At 39.5% G+C, this 16,451-nt stretch overlaps 1 non-coding gene across 1 annotated transcript; it reads left to right on the forward strand.

Annotated features, from left to right (window-relative positions):
* The first annotated feature begins 540 nt into the window (after nucleotides 1-540).
* LOC149002409 (small nucleolar RNA R71) lies at nucleotides 541-647 on the forward strand. Its single transcript, XR_016170508.1, has one exon. It is a non-coding gene; the product is annotated as a small nucleolar RNA R71 (small nucleolar RNA).
* Nucleotides 648-16,451: the final 15,804 nt, after the last annotated feature.

Below are 16,451 nucleotides of genomic sequence, written 5' to 3' on the forward strand. Positions count from 1 at the left end.
ATTTTCACTTGCTGTTGAGCACTTGGAAGTGGATGAAGTCGAGGTGGGATGGAAGATGGGCCTGCATTCTGTCCTTGAGCATTCCAAGAGTAGTTAGGGTGCTGCCTCCAATCAGGATTATAGGTGTTGGAATATGGGTTATTGGCATTGCTGAAATTACCAACATAGTAAGCAAATTCTGGGTTAGATGGACAGCTATCAAAGACATGCTCCCCTCCACAATATGTACACGAGACTACTGTATTTTGTTGGGTTTGTACAGCTGTAGCCAAGTTTACGGATTTTAACACACTAGTTAGGTATGACACTTGTGCAGTTAAAGTTGTCACTGCATCTAACTCATAAATCCCTGCCACTCTCTTATTTGCAGCACCTCTCTCAGCTGGCCATTGGTAGTTGTTGTTGGCCATTCTCTCCAAGATCTTATAAGCTTCATTGTAAGACTTCGCCAATATAGCCCCATTTGCTGATGCATCTACTATGGATCGAGTTTGTCCACTTAAACCATAGTAGAAAGTCTCCATTTGAATCCAATGAGGAATACCATGGTGAGGACATTTACGCAAGAGCTCCTTAAATCTTTCTCATGCCTCATACAAAGATTCACCATCCAGTTGTTGAAAACTAGTGATATCATATCTGAACTTGGCATTCTTTGTTGCAGGGAAATACTTCATCAAGAACTTCTCTACTAAATCATTCCATGTGGCTACTGATTATGGAGGTAATGAGTTCAACCATGCTCTTGCTTTATCTCGCAATGAGTAAGGGAATAGCTTCAATCTCAAGGCTTCTTCAGTTGCCCCAAGTATCTTGAAAGAGTCACTTACTTCCATGAAGAGTTTAAGATGGAGATGAGGATCTTCTGTTGGCATCCCAGTGAACTGTCCTATAGTCTGAAGCATTTGGAACATCACGGGCTTAAGTTCAAAATGCAATGCTTGAATTTCTGGCCTTACTATACTTGGATTCAGTTCATGCAACCTTGGGGCAGCATATCCTCTAATGGCCCTATCTCTATCATCACCTTCAGCTGCCATATTATTCAATCCATTTCTCACTGCTTCAATCATTGTTTGACCTGCTGCTAAACCTCGTTGCTCCCTTCTTTTAGCTCAAAATGTCCTTTCAATTTCAAAATCAAAGGGTATCAATTCTTGATCATGCAGCGGATTCATACAAGGATAAAAGCACCTGGAAATAAAAGAAAACTAATATCGAAGTAAAGAAATTTCAATAGATAAAACAAAAACTTACTTCTACACTAATTATCAAAGACAAAATTCCCCGGCAACGGCGCCAAAAACTTGTTGCTTGTGTACCAAGATGTTACACAAGTGCACGTGTCGCAATCAACTAATAAATGATAAGTAGAGTATCGATCCCACGGAGAATTCTATCCTTAACTTTCAATGTAAAAGTAAAATTGATTTAAACGAGATTAACAAGGTTGATTTGTGATTGACTAACTAAATAACTAAATGACAGGTAATAAAACTAAGGAACTCAAATGGAGATTAAGAAATAGAGGGAACTTAGTGAGTGAAGAGAGTGTTGGGAATCAAGTTTCCCCTCCCCTGAATTGTATAATGCAAATACTAAAGTAATACTACAACCCCAAAATATATCAAGAACTTGGAATGAATGGCAATATGATATTTTCCAATACACATAAGCTAACATCCTAAATCAACATCTGCATATTCCTATGAAGAATTGAAATATAAATGCAATTTAAACCCAATCCAATCAATGGTAATGTGAGGTAATTGGGTATTCCTACCCAACCTACTAATTAACACAAACTAATAAAAGATTATGCTAACTCACACAATTCAACAAACATCTAGACTGCATTAACTTTCCAGCTAACTCAATCATAACAATCGTTCAAGAAAGATTCATAAAGAACTAAAATTAATTAATATATATCATACTAAATTCATTGACAACAAGTTGTATTGTAGTAAAACTAAAGAACACATGATAAGTACATCTCAAAATTCAGGTTAGGTACTACTATCATCCCAACACAACACAAGTTTAACCCATAAAAGACATTAAAAACACAACAGTAGTTATAGTTAACATTAAGTTAGAAGATGAGAAGATAAGTTTATAAAAATGAAAAGAAACTAAAGCTTCAATGCTTCCACAAGAGCTCCAACCTTCTTTTCCAGCAAATCAACTTCTCCAGCAGCCTTCAATGCTTCCGCATGAGTCCAGCTCTCATTCTCCTTGCTTCAGCCGTGTCCTCCCTCTTTTCCTTAGCCGTGTGTTGCTCTTTCCTTAGCCGTGTCTTATAATCTCTCCTCTCTCCTTGCCTCCTCCTTCTTTCTTCCATAATATGCACTCATCATTAGGGTAAAACCACTGGCCCTAGGATTAGAACATTCCTCCTCAGATCAAGGGCTAAGAACAATCATGCATTTACAAGAGTAATGTCCTCTTAAGTTAGCCCCTTCTGGTCATTTCCACTTGAATTGGATCTAAGAATATTCTTCTCCGTATTGCTGCAGCAAACTCTATAGCAAAGTTAGAGAACAGATTCTTTTCCTATTATGGGTTTTCACCTACATTTTTCAAGAGAAAGAGAAAGAATCAAATTCATCCACAAATCTGAAGAGAAATACATGTAAGAGTGACAATAATGAACTAAACAAGATGCAACATTAAGACTAAATAAGACAACATCTAATGAATACTAACACTAAAACAAAGACAAAATACTCCTAAATCAAGCCATCTCAAGTATAAAGTTACCAATCTTAACTCTATTTCATAAAGTTATTAGAGGACATCTCTATGGACTTCGTGACTAACCTGCCTCGGACAAGTAAAGGCAATGACACTGTGTGGGTGATTGTTGATAGGTTGACCAAATCAGCCCACTTCATTCCTATGAAGATCACTCATACTCTGGATAAGCTAGCTAGGCTTTATGTGGACAATGTGGTTCGTCTGCACGGAGTGCCAATGAGTATTGTTTCTGATCGTGATCTTAAGTTCACCTTAAGGTTTTGGAATAGTTTGCAGAAAGCCTTGGGAACCCAATTGAATTTGAGTACAGCTCATCACCCACAGTTGGATGGACAATCTGAGCGAACAATTTAGACCTTGGAAGACATGCTCAGATCCTGTGTTGTGGATATGGGTGGAAATTGAGATGAACACTTAGCTTTGGTTGAGTTTGCCTATAACAACAGTTATCAAGCAACGATAGGCATGGCTCCATTCAAGGCTTTGTATGGTAATACTTGTAGGACACCATTGTACTGGACTAAGACGGGTGAAAGAAAGGTCTTAGGTCTTGAAATGATTGAAGCTACAAGTGCGATGGTTGATATGATCAGAGAAAGGATTAAGTCTGCCCAGTCAAGACAGAAATCTTATGCCTGACAAGAGAAGGACTGATTTAGAATTTCAAGTTGGGGAGAAAGTTTTCCTGAAGGTTTCACCAATGAAGGGCGTAATGAGATTCAATGTTAAGGGTAAGCTTAGCCCTCGTTTCATTGGACCTTTTGAGATTCTGGAGAAGGTTGGACCTGTTGCTTATCGATTGTCATTACCTCCGCCTCTTGCTGGAGTTCATAATGTGTTTCATATTTCAATGCTTCGAAAATACATAGAGAACCCGAAACACATTTTACAGCAAGCATCTGAAGGACTTAGTGCTGATCTTACCTATGATGAAGAGCCAGCCGAAATCCTGGATAAGAAGGACAAGCAACTACGGAATCGCACCATTCCTTTGGTGAAGATTTGGTGGAAGAACTATACCCCTGAAGAAGCTTCTTGGGAGAAGGAAGAAGACATGAAGGAGAAGTTTCCTCACCTCTTTGGAAGCTCAGGTACGCTTTCAATTTCGAGGACGAAATTTCTTTAAGGGGGGGGGGAGAATGTGAAACCCAGCCCTAACCTTGACCCGGAAACCTTGTTGTTTGTAGGTTCGACAACCCGAAGTAAGGCAAGAAGTCAACTATGGGCCATCCCAGTGGAAGACTTGGTGTTTGGCTTAGAATCCATGAGTGTTGATGATAGTGTTCCATTTATGGAAACTGCACCCTGATGAAGAAGGAATTAGTTGATGGACTTAGAGTACTCTCTGACTTGGTTCAACGGCATTTCTACCTACTAGGTAAGTCACTTGGTGTGTGTGCAAAACCCCTTTATGTTTGGATTTGATCTGAGCCTTCATTTCCCTGTTTTAGACTTGCTGTCCTAATTGGTCGACTAGGCCAGTCGATCAATCAATCGACCAATGGGATCTGATTTGCTGATTAGGTCTTTGCTTGCTCTATTTAAGTCTAATCTCGAGTCTACTTTGTATTTTCTGCCTCCAAACTCTTTGGAACGAACCAGAGCCCTCTGCAAGTCATCTCCCTTGCATCCTTGGTGATTCTCTTGACGGATCTTCGTCAAATCTCGTGCATTTACACAAAAAGGTATGTGATCATCCTCTTCTATGTTTCGTCGTTGATTCTCCATTACTTTTCTTTCCTTTTCTAATTGAGGACAGTAGAGATGATGTTGCATCTCTGTTGCAACTATCACTTTACTCATTCCCTCTCTTTTCCTAAGGATCTAAAGCTTGGTGGATGATTTTCATCAAGATCATCACTCGCTTTTAAAGGAAAACATGTATCTATTCTCTTTCTTTATTTAGATTGATGTTCTTCAGTCTTAGATCTATTTTTCTTGAGGATCTATGCATGCTTTTCATGATTTCTTTATCGGATTAGTGATCCATCATCCTATAGTTTCTCGTCCATGATTTTTACTAAGAATTCTTCAAGAACCATGATTGATCTAATTATGGTAAGTTTTTGTTTCCTAATTTGTAAGTTGAAGACTTGATATGATTAGAGTTTTGAAGTCCTCTATATACTAGCATACTATCCTTGTAGTTTCCCCCTTGTTTGGTACCCTTTTGAACCACCAAATTGGATTTTATATTCAAAAATCTCTGATTTTGTAGGCCACTATCTCAGTTGGTTGACTGAGGCAGTAAACCAATCAATCAACCAATGAGGACAGCAACCTCATATTTGGTATGTTTTGGATGATTTGATATCTTTACTTCTAGGTATCTTTCCTAATATGTTATATATAGTCGTTTAGGACTTTCTTTCCAAGTTTAGACAAGGTATTACTTGATTCCCCAAGATCCTTTGCGAGTTAGATAAGGTAAGGATGATTATTTCCTTAATTACATAGATTGCATGTTCTAGTTTCTATATTTGAATCTTTGGTTTATTTCCTTAATTAGATTCTTACACTAATATACTACTGATGCAACTACTTTGATTACAGTAGCATTACTTGTTTATGCTAAATTGATTCATGTATGATTTACTTACCAATTATATACAAATTGGATGTTGTTATTGATTTCTTTCCATAGAAGAAGTTACCATATATGTGATATGATGGAACTATGTTTGTGTATGATTAAGTATGGTTTGGAAAGGGGAGGTGTCCTTTTGAAACTTTTGTCCTTAGACAACTACGGGAATATTATGGGATGTTTCCGGAGATGCCCTTTGGACACCTTCCTAAACTGTTGGATGACATATTTAGGGTTGTCTAGTTGTGTTTGGTTAAGATGTCCTGTTATGTCAGACCCTAATTGGAGGGGTATTGAGACCGAACGACCCGTGGTAGCAATGGAGATTCATGGGCGCTCAAGACCGGTAACCAACCCGTGAGAGGACAGGAATCACATTGTGGGGGCCATTTATTGGTAGAGTTGCATATGGATAGACTTGGGCTCACGGGCGCTCAAGACCGGTAACCAACCCGTGAGGGGATGTGAGAGCTTCCCGTTTACCATATGTGGATAACCAATAGGGTTGATGAGTCCGTAGTCAGGGACTATGAGGACTCTAGTGTGAAGGATCGCCAGGGGCGAGGAATGGATGTATCTGGATCTGACTTGATGTAACTAAGTAGGAGACTTGCATTTGGCTAGGCTTTGACCTTGACATGCGCCAGTACTTAGACCAATGGTGATGTGAGAGAGCGGTGACCTAAACCCCAGCCATGGAATGTCCCGAGAGATGCCGGACCCATTTCCAACTGATGATGAGTGATTGAGACCTTCCTAAAGAAGTACGATGCTATGACTTAAAGCATGTCTGCCAATAGAGACCAGCATATATAGAGTTAGAATCATATTGAATCGTGTGTTTCATATCATATAGCATCTTACATTGCTTTGAATTCCTGCTATTTATGTTGTTATGGATTAACTGCCTTATTGGGTTTCTTTGAAACTCACTCCTTTTTGTACAATATCTTTTGTTAGATTACTCTATAGGTATTGATGACTATGAAGGTCAATACGAGGAAGCGCAAACTGAAGAAGCGTACTTCATGCAAGGTGTTGGCAACCATAAAGATTTTGTTGAAGATTCCTCGAGTGGTCTTACTTGTTACCAGGATTAGCCCTACTGTGGAGTGGGAACGTCTGAGCGTGATTGATGAAGTTTATGTTTATGAAGACATTCTCTATAAAGTAGAAAAGACTCTAGCTTAGTTTGATTTTATTTTCTTGTCTTTAGAACCAGTTATGATCTTTCTTTTGACTTGCGATCTACTTTTCCGCTGATTGGTAGAGTGAGATTCTGCCTCACTTTACTTTATGATTTAGACATTCTGATTGTCTTTAGTACTCTGATGATACATGATTTATTCTTTCCTTATTTGGATCTCTCATTTATACTTTGCACATTGATTATTTTATGTTCATGATTATGTTATTGTCTATGTGGGAGGTTGATTACCTCGATACTTGATCTTTGGGGCTGTGGATCACACACTCGGGTATGCTAGGTAGGGTACCGGTTGGGTGGATGTGACAGTTTGGATTCGGGAACTCTACAAAAACCAAACTTTTCCCACCATCCCATATTATTGGAAGGACAGGTACCCTCGACAAGGATTCCCCCTTGCCATTTAAGCTCAATCTTCAGGCATTTGGAAAATACTACCCACCCAGGAGGATTTGATCTACTCAGTGTATAAAAATGACAAAAAAACATCTAAAGAAGGGGTTAGCTCAAGTTCACGACAAAGCCCAAGATAACCAATGATGTGTCTCCAGCTACTCGGGAGAAGCATGCCATGACAAATTTGCCAGTGATTTAAAATCTTGGCAATTATAGAAGAAAAGAAGGGGAGACGAACCCCACTCTTGAAAGAGTCAAGGTAAAGAGAGAATTCCCTTGGGGGGTTAGAATTGACCCTCTCATTTGAATTTGGGATGCGAAGGACACAAGACTGCGGAATGGAGTAGTCATCGCAAATGTTTTTTAGGTCTTCTGGCCGAACCGCAGAAATAATATGGGAGGGCCCAGTGGAAGGTCTTTTCAACAGACGGGATTTCTCCACCGTCGTCTTCTTAGAAGCTTTTCTCTTCTTAGAGGAAGACCCCTTGGCAATGGGAGCATTGCCTGGTGCATCTCTAGGAATCGCTAGGGCAGGTCTCAACCAGTGTTCGGTGATCCTATGATCCTGATCACTGGAGAGTTCAACAGAAGCAGTGGGACTCCTTTGGTCAGCAGATTCTTCACCCTCAACCATGCGGGATACATAATTGCTATTTTCAGAAGTCTTACCACTACCCATTTTTGAAGAAATAAACAGAAAGAATAAACTATGCGAATGCAAGAAAAGAGAACAAAGTAAGGGAAGGCAAAAGTTACTTGTGATTTCAAGATTAAGAAGAACAGAGCTTGAGTTGTGCGTGTTGAAAACTGAAAGACTTGAAAGAGCACAAGCAGAGGAGCAAAGAAGTAAAAAGAAGAAATGAGACATGAGGAACCTTTTATAGGTTCAAAAGGCAAATGAACATGGACAGGGGCACATCGATTCGAGAGAAAAAGATCGGACGATTCCTAAGGCTCTACTAGTTTGATGTTGCTGACGATTCAAAAAACTTGTCATGATGGAATAAAACTAAAATGACGGCTCGACGGCAGGGTGTAACGTTTCCACCTCCCTGACTGCCACGTGGCCCACAACGCACAAGCAACGAGGCGTCAGAACGTTTCGACGGCACCTCACTAGAAAGAGATGTCAGTAGCATTAAATGCTGAGATATTTTTTACTTGGAAAGATATATCACACCCACTCATGATCGGTAAATTCACCAAACCAGACCAAGCATTCAGCACCGTTGATCGAACGCTTGGCCTGTGGGGCAAATGATGTGAGGAAAATTGCACCGAACCCATAGACTGGGTTCATAATCCTCAGCCAGGTTAGACCATAACTAGGGACCCCCCAAGCCCTAATTTAATGATCATAAAGGTGCCGCATTTTGGTTAGCAGTCCAGTAAGGTCTCCCGAACGTTGCGGTAGATGAAGCAAACTTGTAGGAAACAACTACCGGCAAATTAGTGAGGGAATCATGCCACGATTGGTAACTACTAGCGGTCTCGAATATCTAGAAGGAAACCCTACAATCGGACGGCCACTAATAGAGATCGAGACTTCACTCAACAGTCGGGAATTGGAGGTAAAATCTATATAAACGAGTGATCCACTCACTCCAAAGGTATCTGAACTATTTCCAATTTACGCATTCATTATTTAGCTCTGCAACTTATCAGATCTCTGGTGATTAGTTAAGGAACTGACTTAAGCTTTGGAGGTGGCCTCTCGACCCCCACGGTCGGGCCACATCTGACTCTCTTTTGCAGGCAATCATCGAGGAATCTGAAGGCTTGACAATTTCTAGACGCATTACCAACATAGAGGCAAGATTCACATAATCCGTGTAATTATGATAATAACCGTCCTTACCTTAAATCGAATTGAAAATAATCCAAAGATCAATTAGAATAGTTCCAAGTTTAGTACTTGCACCCTAGACAATCACATGTGCAATATTAGAAGAAGAATCAAGCAAATTGGAGGTCAAACGGATCAAATCGAGCAAATACATCAATGCTGTGTTCAGCTGGTCAACTATCTTGGTTGACTGACTCAGTCGACCAAGTGAACAGTGTCGGGGCAGAATATGGATTTTTGGTCCGAAACCTATCTTCCGGAGCTCGGATCACTCTGAAATTTGTAGGGAATGTTAGGAATAGTAAATGAAGACTATCTAGCAAAGAATTAGCATCAATCAATGGTCTAATTAAGAATCCCCAATTTGAAACCCTAGCTTCTATATGCTAAACATCATGTTCTATAAAGAAATCAATTGCAATTGCAAGGAACATTAGGGAATCAATCAAGGGAATGATAAGCAATAGATTAGAATCATATACTAATAAGAAATCAGACTTAGCATACAATACAAATCAGTTTAGGATAAGAATTCATGTTGCTATGAAGAGAATCATGATAATGCAAGGTTAAGAATCAAAATGGAAGCATAACATAGATGGATTGAGAGGGGTTTATGCAAATGAAAGGGGGAAACACATGAAGAGGTGATTGCAAGGTTGCAGCACCATTTTCATAGTCTCAATAGCAAGAAAGAGAAGAGGTGAGAGTAGATTAGAGAGACAATGAGAGAATACATACCTTGTAGAAGAGATTTGAGTAGAGAGACAATGATTATTGCAAGAATACTTCACAGCTACCAAAGAGAGGTCTTAGGAGGCTCTCTCCACGTTCTCAGGAGGCTAAAGGAATAGAATAGGGTTCTAACTATGAGGTTCCCTTATGTAGGAAATAAAATAATCCAAAAATCACAATTTTCATATTTAATAACCAGCTGGTCGACTGGCCCAGTCGACCAAGCAAGAACAACAACTTAGATCAGGGAAATGGAAGGCCAGATCAACTCAAATTCACTTGGGCTTTCTCCTACAACTCAATCAACAAGTCTAGGTCAGAGTATTACCTTCAAATCAAGTCTGGAAGTGCATAAGGTACTTCAACTAATCTCCCCCTCTTCTAGGTATAGCTTCTCACCAAACACTGACAATGCATCCAAGTAAGGAGCACCATCATCAATGTCCATGGGTTCGGAATCAAACACCATGTCTTCTACTAAGAGGGCCCACAACTGTCTTCTTCCTCCACTCCGAGTCTTCGGACCTACAAACATCAAGGATTCCAGGTCAGGGTCAGGGTCAGGCTAGGGCTGGATTTCACACTCTCCATCCGAACCACCGCCATTGCTCAAACCATTTTCCATATCTTCACTGACCTCGACCTCGGGAGCTTGCTCGACACCTGAACTTCTTTCTTCTTCAAATTGTCTTTGGAGTCATGCAACAACAGGTGGTCTTGCCAAGCAATTTCTAACAAACCCAAGGCCTGGGTCAAGTTGCAGAGCATCCTACAAAGATGAGCATTTAGAAAGAGAACAACGAAAAAAAATAAAAGAGCAACAAAGCAAAAGAAGAATCACTTACTTGGTAGCTACATCGTACCGAAGAGGAGTTAAGCTCTCCATAAACTTTTGATCCACAGGGAGAAGAACATTCAAAAGCCAATCCTGCGCTATAGGGGTCCCCCCTTGATTGTTACAAAGGATGCTCGACTCCTCCGTTAACGACCATTTGGGAAGCAATAATGGTGGTCGTCTAATGGAAGAACTTTTGGGTCTCGAACTAGCAAGGACTTCCCTTGTCGAAACGGCAGGAGCTTATTCTCGAGCTCTATATTGGAGGAGGTGGAATCTTCTTCCCTTGCTCATTTTCTGGTTGAGCAAATGACTCCAACATAGGCTTGGTCAAGCCAGGCCTCTTCGGCGCCCTCGGGGGAGGGCCAGAAGGAACATTCTCCTTTGTCCTCGAGCTTCTCGACCTTTTAGGCTTTGATGGATGCTTGTCTTCCACTTCTTTTATCTTTGAAGTTGCAGCTTTGGCACACGTTGCTGGGCTAAGCAACACTACACGAGAAAGAAAGAGTGAAACCCAAAAGTTTGAAACAGTCACAAAATGAGAAATATTTGTAGAAAATCACAAGATTGCGCACTAACTCATCGGGTAAAAAACCCCCAGAAACTGAAGATCTCCGGGTGCTCGGGGCAATAGCCATTGACGACTCGAAAAAAAATTTCCTCCGTCGAAATCTTGAGGATCAACACTTTTGCTGGCTCTTTCGGGGGGAAGAGGTTTGGAAGATCGTTCGACCTCCTGGGAGCACCTCAACTCCAAGAGGTCAGGAAAGAAGGAGTTTGAGAAGGTTTAACATAAAAAACATGGGACACCAACCTTTTGTGTTCAAAGGAAGGGTACCATTGCCCACAAAATTACCATCCCAACCTGACTGACTGGAAGGGCGCTTGGAAAGATAGAACCAATCAGAATGTTCCATCTTTTTTGCCATAAAATATGCAAGAAAAGAGCAAGAGAAGGATGAACATTGACTTCTTTTTGCTGACGGAAACCCCAAAAACAAATTAGGTTCCTCAAGCTATTAAGTGCTAACATTCCTAGACAAATCTCAAAATGACGGAGGATGTTGGCAAAGATTGGATGAAATGGAAGCCAAAAGCCACTTTTAAGGGAATCTTCATACAAGACGAATTCATGTGGTCGGCATTTGTGAGCCCAATCAGTTTTCTTGGGGACTCAAAAGAATAAAATTAGAAGGAATATCATACTTTTCCAGGATAACTCCTAATTTGTCATTGGTAATTTCAGAAGTTCTATATTCAGGTCCAGACTTATTGGGGTTGAACTCTATGTGATCGGGCGATGGATCCTTATCTTGTTCGGCTTTATATTTTTCGGGCGTCAAACTCTTAACCCATTTATCACACTGGGCCTTAAATTTAGCCCGAGCACTCAAGCCATATCTCCCTTGATTATCGCAAGGTATCATAGAATGACAAGCTTCGACTTCAAAGTCTTCACAAAGATTTCTAGAAGGTTCCCTAAGGGCCTGTTTGGTTGTGTGAGTCTAGGGATTTCACACTCATGAATGGGCATTAAAACCCTGTTTGGTTGGAAAACATGAGCCCATTCAAAAATCTACTCATTTCAAAATTTAGGCTAAAATTGAGAATCAGTTGAGTTCAACAATTAGGGTGAAATGAGTGGGATGAGCATCATCTATAAATACCCCTTGAATGAGCGCATTTCACATTTTGTTTTGACGGTGTCTCAACTCGAACTGCTTCCTCTTCCTTCTCGCTTCCAACGAAGGTCTCCTCTCGCTCGAACTCGAACGGCGTCCTCTTCTCTTCTCGCTTCCCGAACGAAGGTCTCCTCTCGCTTCCCAGAAGGAACGAAAACAGTAGAGTGAACGAACTCTTTCAACAGCAGTCTTCATCGTACTCTACCAGCAAGATAGAGCAGAAAATCGTCTTCGTCTTACTTTACCAGCAAGATAGAGCAGAAAATCGTCTTTGTCTTACTTTACCAGCAAGATAGAGCAGAAATCGTCTTTGTCTTACTCTACCAGCAAGATAGAGCAGAAATCGTCTTTGTCTCACTCTCGTTTCGTATTCTTCTCACTCTACCAGCAAGATAGAGCAGAAATCTCTCATCTCTGATCAGAGACTAGAGAGATCGGGACGAACACCTGGGTAACAGACTAACAGGGTAAGTGGGTATAGAATTTGTCTCTTTTTTCCTCCATTTATTAGCAGTACCCTGATTTGAGTTGTTTTCTTTGTTTTATGAATCATACAAGTAGACTGAGCAGTACCTACGATTCTTTCCTGAGATACTCTCTTCCTTTGTTCCTCATAGTCTGAGTCCTGAGGTATAGCAGTCAGCAGCCAGCGAGCTGCCCTTTCGGCCTTTCCTGTGCTACTCTCTTTATTTATTTTATTTTATTTTTCAATTGAGTCAGTTTCTTTTTCTCTTGTTAATCTTGTGCTATCTAAAGTACGAAAGCTATTGTATGTTTGAAACATGAAGACTGCTAGTTGGTAGCTAGGGATTCTTACTTTTTGAATTCTTGGAATGAAAAGTTTTCCATTGAAGTGATTGCTATTACTTTACTCTCTCTTGAAAAGTTTTCCATTGTTTTGATTGCTATTGGGTGATGACTAGTTTGTTTCTTGCTTCATTTTAGTAATTGTTTTCTCATAGTTAATTAGCCGGTGTTAGATGAACTTGCTTGAGAAGGGAGGGACATGGACAGAGGAGATTAGGGTGATAAAGATGGTTTCTGGGGGAGAGGGAAGGGCTCTTATGGTGGGTGTGAAAAGTCTGGAATGTGAGCTTTGGGGATAAGATGATAACCAATAATTGGTTGCTGGAGAGAAAGCCTATGTTCATTGCTTGTGTTAAGCTTCACTTTGAGAAAAGAACAAACCTTCTATTTAGGTCAGTGATCCATAAGTGAGGAACATAAAGGCAGCTGTCAGATTTCTTGTTTAATTTTTACTCTCAATTATGCCTTTATGCCTTTTCAATTGTTAGTGTTTTTTCACCTCCCAAATATCCATTTCATTGTCAGATCTAGTTGATTCCTTTGAAAGTTCGTGTCCTAACTCCTAATGATTGGCTTATCCTCTCCAAGTGTCTTGACACAGTTCCTTTATAGGTTTTCAACCGAATGGACAAGCTCCGATCTCATCCACAGACAAACCACCGAAGGGAGAAGAGTTCACCCCTCCAAGACGATTAAGGACCGATGAAATCCCTCAACTTGTTAATGATTTCAGAGTTGCAGTAGGAATGCTATAGAAGCTGGTAAGTTCTCAAAATAAATATAGTTTCACCAAAATGTGGAAGTGTTTTTAAAACTTTAGAAAGTTGGAGCCTTAATGAGAAAGCTATTGGGTAAACCTAAGGAGCCAATTTCTTTTTGAAAAGAAGCATTGTATGATTCAGAAAAGGGATACTAGACTTTGAGAATCCTGCTATAAGTTGGTCAGTCTGCAGATTACAGTTGGTTAGTCTTAAAAAAAAAATAGAATTCTAGAATGAAAAGGTTTTCTTCCACTAAGTTGCATATATAAAGTAGGAAATATTAATTTGTCAATTCAAAACCTCCAAATCTGATATGTAATGCATCTGATGTTGTCCATGAAAAAGCTATGATGGTGTTGATTCGATTAAAATTTCCTTGGATTGCAAGTTTTGATGGAGTTGAAATCCATGGGGCTCATGGCTACTTGCTAGAGCAGTTCATGAAAGACCAAGTTAATGACCGAACAGATGAAAGACCAAGTTAATGACCGCTTCCCACTTGAAGTTGTTGAGGCTGTTGTCAATGAGATTGGAGCTAATAAAGTTGGTATTAGGCTCTCACCTTATGCTGAATATATGGAAGCTGGGGACTCAAACCCAGAAGCTCTTGGCATTTACATGGCTTGAATCTCAATTCAGACTAAGAAACAGATTCGTGGAACTCAAATTGGATTGAATCCAGTTGATGGGTTGAACCAAGACTGTTCCTCTGAGAGCTAGATAATAAACTAACAACTAAAGTTGGAGAAACAAGACTACTAACTGTTTAGATTAAGTTGACAGCAGCTACTACTTTCACTTTCAAGATTTGAAGTTTAAACAGTTCTTACATGTTCATGGATGGGCCATTGACCAGTTTCTATGAACAATAAGAAGTTTAGCTAGATGTAAGTGATCATGTTTCTCAAAATTAATATATATTTACTTTTTTTATGACGAAGACTGATGCAATTGATCATATTTCAGTTTTTTTTTTTTTTTTTGGGGGGTCATCAAACACCACGTTGAATCTAAACTCTCAAACTCTCAAACTCTCAATCCTTTTATCCTTATATAGAAGTACATTTTCTTATAAGGAAAGGATTTCAGAATTCATCGGATATTATTCTTGGTGGAGATGACTTGAGGGCAACATATGTATAGCTAAGGCATTAACAGTGACTGGATACTGATGCTTAGTTATTAGGACTTGGCATTGCAGTTCCAAAGAAGGAATAATATTAGATTACAATTAGTTGACTAGGATTTATATTTGTGCACTACATCCGTCTAAGTCAACCAATTTTGACGTCAAGTTCAACAAAAAGCAAGATAACCCCCTTATAATCGAAAAAGAAAAAAAAAAAAACAAGGGTATTTTTGTCACAAAAGTTATTAGACTAATGGTTTTTGTTAAGCTTGTCCTTATTTAATAATTTCTTGAAACCACGGGGAATGCAAAAGAAAACTTAAAGTGGACTAAAAGTGACTTAGACCAAACCTCATCCAAATGAAAATTATCCATTTTGAAATTCATGGACTCAGATAACCAAACAGTTTTTCAAGGTGAATCTATAGATTTCAAATCCACAGATTTAGGATAATCAAACAATTTTTCAAGATGAATCCATAGATTTCATTCTACAGATTCAAGTAACCAAACAGTTTTTAGGATGAATCCACAGATTTCATTTCACCAGATTCAAGTAACCAAACGGTTAATTTTTTCATTCATGAGTCCATAGATTTGAAATCCATAGATTTGAAATCTCATTTCATTTCAAATGGCTGGATTCACACAACCAAACAGGCCCTAACAGATTCTGAGGGAGAAGGCGGGTCAGACCAATCACTTATATACAGAAGAATCACTACGAGAAGAATCACTACGAGAAGAATCTGAAATTTCCATTATAAGAGGAAGAATACGAGGTCTTCTAGCAACGGTTTTTCTCCCAACCATAGAAATTGCAGAAACCAATTAAAAGACCAACTCTAAAGGAGACGCCCAAAGAAACCCAAAAGACAGAACAGAACCAGAAAGAAAAGAAAAAATAAATTACATACAGAATGAAAAAGGGATGCTTCAAGTAAATGAAGAAAAACAAAGAGCAAAGGACGAGAAACTTACTGTTTGGAGGAATAGGCTCACGAACAATTTGAAGAAATAAGTTCACGAACGAAGACTCCCAGTAGCTCCTAGTGAGATCAGAGAAGCTCCAACCTCAGTCACAAGTAGCAAACAAACAAAGAACAGGCTAGGGTTGGAATGAAAACGTTATCTCAACAGGGATTTCAGACGAGGATTTCAGAAGTTTTAGAAGAACACTCAGAAATTGAAAACATAGAAATACAAAATGAAAACTGGAAGAAGATGAAGTTAATAGATATTTATATACCTTTATGGATAACAATCTAAGGATCAAGATGAAAATGGATCTGAAGGTATATAACACAAGACTCAAGGAATTCTACAATTATGCTAATCGTACAAAGGGAAAAGAATATGATCCAACCATCATCAAAGATCTGGAACGAGATGCCAATAGAGGGGTAGTAGGATGGTTAAGATCTGACTTCTCAGTGTAGAGGTCATGGGTTCAACCCCTACTGGCGGCATATGTAATATCCCTACTCCAACTTCCCTATATATAAAAAGCGCCTTTGTATCGAAAAAAAAATCTGGAACAAGATCTTTTGAAATTCTTACGAAGAAGAAGATCAATGCACAGATGTAAAGACACGTGGATTGACAAAAGCTGCTACCATAAAATCGAATATGACAAGCCGTTTTTTGGGTCACGTCTAGTGCCATCTGGCAATGTGTGAATAAGCCTTCGAAAACGTGCAGCAGCC

Source organism: Hakea prostrata, chromosome 10, assembly GCF_041222555.1.
Source record: "Hakea prostrata isolate BN-2017 chromosome 10, UWA_Hpros_2, whole genome shotgun sequence".
In the NCBI taxonomy this organism is placed as follows: Eukaryota; Viridiplantae; Streptophyta; class Magnoliopsida; order Proteales; family Proteaceae; genus Hakea; species Hakea prostrata.